Raw genomic sequence first — 6,632 nt, forward strand, 5'->3', positions numbered from 1 at the left:
TGGAAACCATATCTAAATTTCAGGCCAACACCTCAGCCACGCTGCTGACATTTAAAGGCAAGCTGTGGGTGCATTCTATATTTCCACATGTCACTTATGGGCTTGTCATTCTCAGATGGCCAGGCCAGAGCGATTAAGCAAAGGTTTACACTGGCATAAAAATTACCACTCTCTGATGGAGGGCCAATTCCAGAACCTCTGGTCTGCTCTGAATACCGGCTGCCAACTTCACATTTTGATAAATGCATGTTGAGCTCTGGAGGAAAAGAGGCAGCTTCACAAATACACACAAGTAATATGTGGGGTTACTATTCCTGGACTCTCCTGGACCAGGATTCTCAATATTCATTCAACAAAGAGTTACTGAATACTAAATTTTTTTGTTTTCCAATCTCCAAATTTGATGTTGGAAGCAGAGCAAGGAACAAAACAATCACAGTTCTTGCCCACCAGGAGTTTATAGGCTGGCCGAGGGGATGCATTCTTCTTTCAAGTGGGTTTGCCCTTGCTATGACTATGGGGGAGTGCTTTATTGTTCCCAGTTGTTCACTCTTCCCTCTAGCCATGCTGTTTGCCATGTGACTTGGCAGTTCCTCTCCCTAGAAGATGGAGTTATTTCCCTACCCCACTTTTGGTGGACTTGGCCATGTGACTTGCTTTGACCAATGGAATTTGGCTCAGAGTGACAGTGAGTCCACTGCAAGCTTTGTCCTCAAGAGACATCACATGTTTCCACTCATCTCTCAGGGAACCTCCAATCTCTACCATAAAAAGAAAATGCTCCATGTGCCCTGATGGTCCCAGAAGAAAGAGGAACACATGCAGGAGAACTGAACTGAACTTGGAGCCAAATCTTACCGGCGGAGCAGACCTGAACCATGCTTTCTGCCTGGAGCCAAGCCCAGCAACCCACCTAACATCAGCAAAGCCACCCAGCTGACCCTCTGATGGTTGTTTGCCATTGAGACTTGGTGCCTGTTCTGTTACACATCATTTTTATGGCAATAACAGACTGATACAAAGACTTTTTGAAGGTCCTCATAAGGATGTTGGTATAGGATGTGTTTAGTACAGGATGTGTTTCACCTAAAAAATATAGTGAAGAAAAAATTCTGGAAGGATACAAAGCAAACCTTTAGAAAGAAGTTTGGAGAAAGGGAGTCAGGGTGGAGGATGAAAAGGGACCATTTATTTTTCGTTCTATATTGTTTGACTTAAAACAATTTCAGTAACAAGCATTATTACCTTTGCAATTTAAAAAATAAGTGCATTAAAAAAAAACAACAACATGTCATTTGAAAAATCCAAAAAAGGGAAATTGAGAACAGATGACAGACACTTATCAAACTCCTTGTGTTTTAGGCACTGTGTTACGACTTCTTATACATTATCGTATTTAATTTTTACAACAGTCCTGCAAGGTGGGTGATACTATCCCTGTCTTAAAGATGAGGAAACTGGACTGAGAAAGTTCTGATAGCTTGACCAAAACCAAACAGCTAGTACACTTGGAAGAGAATATTTGAATTCAAGGCTGCCAACCTCAATGTTCTCTCAATGTTTTCTCCTTCATATTATATGATTGTTGCATGCTGTCACAGATGAATGAACACTCAGGACCTGTTTCCTCATCTGGAAGAAAGAGAGCTTTGGACTGCATTTTCTGTAATGTTCCTGGTAGTCTAAGCTTCCATGAGTGAAAAGTCACATTACCCAATAAAGATTCTTTTCTTTCAGAGGAATACAGTCAAATTTCCTTTAAGTAGAGAGCTCCCCTAGCTCATGTAAGTGCTCATTATTTCCGGATCATTATTGTTTGACACAGAGATTTGGCTGAGAAACTTGAAGCTCAAGGGTGAGAGGCCTCTGCCAACTGAAGGCCAGTCGAATGTGGATAATGGCGTCTGTTACTATAATGCGAGTCTACAGGAAAATGTGATTCAATTTATAAAAATTCTATCAAATGCAGCTTTCCAGGAATTCATCTGTTGGGTACAACAAGGTACATCTGGGCTATATTATCCAAATAAGTTCCACCTAGCAGGCAGATGATGGTAAAGTTTAAGAAGGAAAAAAAAAAAAAAAGGAAAAAAAGAATGGAGTTTTTAGAAAGTACTTCCATCTCATCCCACTCTATTTTAACTTGTTCTTGTCTATCACACCCTTATTTCCAGGTAATGCAGAGACGTTACATTTGGCCAAGCAATGGATGATGCACTTTCTTTCATTAACAGATAGAAGAGGATTGGTCATGAGAAAATCCTTTCCAATGTCATTCCACAGGATGGAAAATTGGGAAGGGGGAAAAATGGGGGGAAAAAAGCAAGAGCCCATTCTTTGTCCAACTGGCTTTGTTTATGATGAAATTCATAAAATGGTTATGGACGCTGTGTAATGTGAACCCCCAGAGGCTTGCTCTAGCTTCTGCTAAAAGCGAGGGTCCTAAGAATGCCAAAGGAAAACAAACCATTAAGAAAACTTGCAATCATTTGGGGGCATTAAGAAGATCAAGGCGGGTTATTTGGATGTCTGGGAAAGTCGGACTTGATGACTACTTTCCAGGTCCATATGATTTAACACACAGGATTCTTATTATAGTCAGTATTCTGCCTTAGGTGAATGACCCCTCTCCCCATCCCTGCTCATTTTTCCTCTGAGTCTCTGTGGCTTCACCCAAGACAATGTCATCCATTCTTATTGGGGCCTTTGTAAACTGAAATACCTCCAGACTAAGAAGTTAGCCTCGAGAGCCAGACATCTATTTCATTATGAATATCTGTCTAGACATAAAAGGGATCACTCAACACTTCCTGCCATGATCCTGGGAGCACCACAACAAGAGCAGACCAATGCAAGACAGACACCCCACCCACCCGGGCTCTGACTAACCTTAATAGATTAGACTGTCAATAGAAGGAAATAGGGAGGCTTCTCAGTTAGTAGAAGTAATCACGCTGTGTGCAAAGACTGATTTTATCTGCTGAGTTTGTGGTTTTCCCTTCTAAAGGCAGGCGTGGTTTTCTGGTTTTCAGGGAAGTTCAACAGGTTCAGCCTTACTAGCCTTTGGATTCCTTACCAAACCAAAAGGAACAAGAAGAAGATGTTGGTGGATTGGTTATTTTGTCCACAACTGGAAATCTTGTACAGAATGGTTGACCTATAGTCAATAGGTGAAGTGTGGAATGCAACTTGCTTAGGAATCATGTTAACTTACACATTTCTCCCACTCACCATCCTTTCTGCAAAATGGTGATACTGAATGTAGACCACTTAGGGCTGATGAATTCACAATGGGGTTGGGGTAGGGGATCAAGTCTTTTGCCTCAAGACAGAGGTTTTTCCAAGAGAATTCTCCATCTAGATTGTTATTTGAAATCTCTGAGCAACCTCTGTCTTTTAATGTACACATTCTCAGAAACAGCCTCCTTAAAGTATATTCTTCCCGTGTTTTCCATGAGGAGACCGAGGCGCCAATATAAGCATCCAACTAGATTTTGGATGTGATAAAACAAAACAAGACTTGGGAAAAATACAAAAATAACCAAATTAACGTTGGTTCCCTCAAAATTATGTCATTAGGAGGCCACATGTTTATTCTATCAAGGCTTCTTTTGCACCTAACCTTCTCTTACCTCCTTGGGAGAAGCTCTGAGTCACTTCAGCCACATGGAAAATTTAATCCAAATACCTCAGAATTATTTCTTTTTTTAACCAAAAAAAATTGACATTCCCTACGTTGTTCTACTCTTTTTATGCAATTTGGTACCTAAAGATTTTTAGTATTTCCAAATGTCAAATCCCCCATCAAAGGATTATTTGCAGCTATTAAGGGCATTCCAAAGAATGCAACACAGACCTTTAAGGTAATTTTAAAGTTTTAAACAATTATTTTGGATTGAGCCTTTCTAAGGAGGTGGCTACTTTGAGGAATACTCTGCCTTTTGCATACACACATTCAGGTCTCCCTTTTTGCACAAACTACAGAGGGTCCCAGTCTCATTGTATTCTATGTAAATAGAACTTCTTGGGATTTGGAAACAGGAGGACTCTACGTATATCCTACTCTGTTTGGGAAAATATAACACTATAACTCAAGAGTCACTCTCCTAGTCTTCAGAGCAAGCATCCTTTTCACCAGTCTAAGTCCAAATTTCAGACAATTTTTTTAAAGTATATTTTTATCCTGAGAAATCACTGGGTGATGGCCCTATTTTATTGCTAAATTCTTTGTCATACTTATGAGCCTTTCAAAACAATATAGGAACTACCTTCTGGAGATGTTTAGGTTTGTATATTTTCACATCACACTGTAATTTTTATAGGACAAAAGTGGCAAAGTTAGAAACATTTCTATCTTGAAGTTAATGAGCTGTTCAGGGTTAGTCAAAAGGCTCAGAATTTAAGCCTCAGATGTGGTTGAGAACTTTACTGCTGGTATTATCTTCATTTAATCTTTTTATAAACAAACAAACAAACAAAAACCAAACCAAAAAACTCACATAATTAAGAGAGAGATTGGGAAAATGATAGATACTCTTTTAAAAATCCAAGAATAGGAACTGGTCATTGGCCCCCTTTAACTGGTTAGGTTTATAGGTCACATTGATCAATATTTGGTTTCATAGCAGATGTGGAGGAAGTGAAAAGTCTGGATTCCAAAAGAACCCAAGAATACTGAAAAGTATCACATTTCACACACATGGAAAAAAATGGAGAGGGAAAATAGATTTATGTATATCTGAAAGCAATAGGGATGAAAAAAACACAGCTCAAGTCATCAAAATCACTGCTGAGAAACCAGATTTGAATGCTACTTAGAGTTTTCTTAATTAGATTTCAACATCAGAAAGCCATGAATAACGAGTATACATCTTAGTGCACCACAGTGTGATCTGGTGTCCACCTTGTGGGGAGAATTTTAAAATCTGACATATAAATATCCACACACAAAGGCACGCAATCCATCTTTCCCTCTCTCAGTCTCTTACAAACATTCAAAGTTTAGTTTCTTGTATCTCTTGCAGAAGATCTTCTGTGTCTTTTGTTCATTCCACAAACATTTACTAAATTCTCTAAGAGTGCCAGCCTTTCCACTAGATATGGTGAGAAATACAAAGAAAAGTTTGGCAATGAGAGCAAAGAAAAGCCAAATCATGAAAATTACTAAAGTCATAGGAAGAGACTTGAAAAAAAAACTGGAGCAAGATTGAATTTGGAGAAGGGGAACACTCGCTCCCTTACTGGCCTCCACTCAACCCAGGTGCACTTCTTAATTCCTACTGTGTGCTTGGTGTTTATCAGGTACTCCAGAGAACACGACCAGAGCAAGACAGAGCTTTCTGTTCTCACCAATCCTGAACACATCTCTTCAAGTTTTATGACACCCTTCTTTCCAAGCCTTCCTAAGCCTATTCTTCACTTGCATTCACCAAATCACACAGCTGGATGCTAGAAGTCATGCCTGCCCATTTCCAGCTGGGTTGACCGTGTAATACAGCTACAGATCTCCTACAAATAATTTGAATCTGTTGTTCATCAGTACAGTTGTTTTAAGGCCAGTGTGTGACTGCTGCTGGCAGGTTGGTGAGCAGAGGAAAGCAGGAAATTATCTAAATCATTTATTAACATTGAAAATAACAAATTGAAAGGTGTTGGGTCCTGGGGTAAATAGCACTTGGCTGCTGCAAATAAGGGAGTTGGAATTTTCCAAAGAGAAGGCTTACCTGAAAGAATTTTCCAAAATTTGGTTTTGGTGTCATGGAAAAACACTCATTTCCAACCAATGTTATGGATTGCTGAATGTGTCCTCAAGAAGACGCATGCTTGCTAAGAACTATAACATGAACAGTGTCATTCAAAATCACTGCAATGATCGTGCCTTGATTAGATCCTGAGAATAAAAGAGAAAGAATTAAAAAGGAAAGGAAATTTTTATTGTGCACCCACCATATGCCAGGCCCAGTAATAGATGTTTTCACAAGCACCATGTTATCTACACGTCACAACAAGCCTGCGAGTTAGAATAGCCAATTTACAAAAGGAAAATAATAGAGGCTTGGAGAGGCTAAATAACATGACTGAGGTCACACAGTTTATAGACAGTGCGTGACTGAAACCGGGATTCATGTCCTTCCATCACACTGCAAGGCTACCCTCATTCAAAGGACTCTCTCCAATGAAGGGATTTATGTTAGCTTTGGGAAGAAATGTAACTTCAAAAAACAATTTCTAATTAAATAATCTTTTAAGAGATGCTAAACTCTTAAATCACCGTCTGATAAATTACGTATTAATCATATTTTTCATGAAGTATATATAAGTCTAGAGTATTGTTGAGAATAGAAGAACATTTTGTTTGGACATGCTATGCTGTCCTTTCCTTTATCCTGGGACTCTTTACTGCCTTGGGAATGAGCAGGGACCCAGGAAGTCAGCACTTGGGGAGGAAGGTGGGTCTGGAGGCTGTCATTAATAGGGCCAAAGGATTTTGTCATACAGAAATAATCAAGTAAGTGACAACTTATGGGTAAAGATGTTCATTGCAGTATTATTTATAGTGGCAAAATTTGGCAATGCCCAAATGTCCAACACAGGAGACTGGATAAATAAATGAAGCTCATTTAGGCAATAAA

Source organism: Balaenoptera ricei, chromosome 8, assembly GCF_028023285.1.
Source record: "Balaenoptera ricei isolate mBalRic1 chromosome 8, mBalRic1.hap2, whole genome shotgun sequence".
Classification (NCBI taxonomy): Eukaryota; Metazoa; Chordata; class Mammalia; order Artiodactyla; family Balaenopteridae; genus Balaenoptera; species Balaenoptera ricei.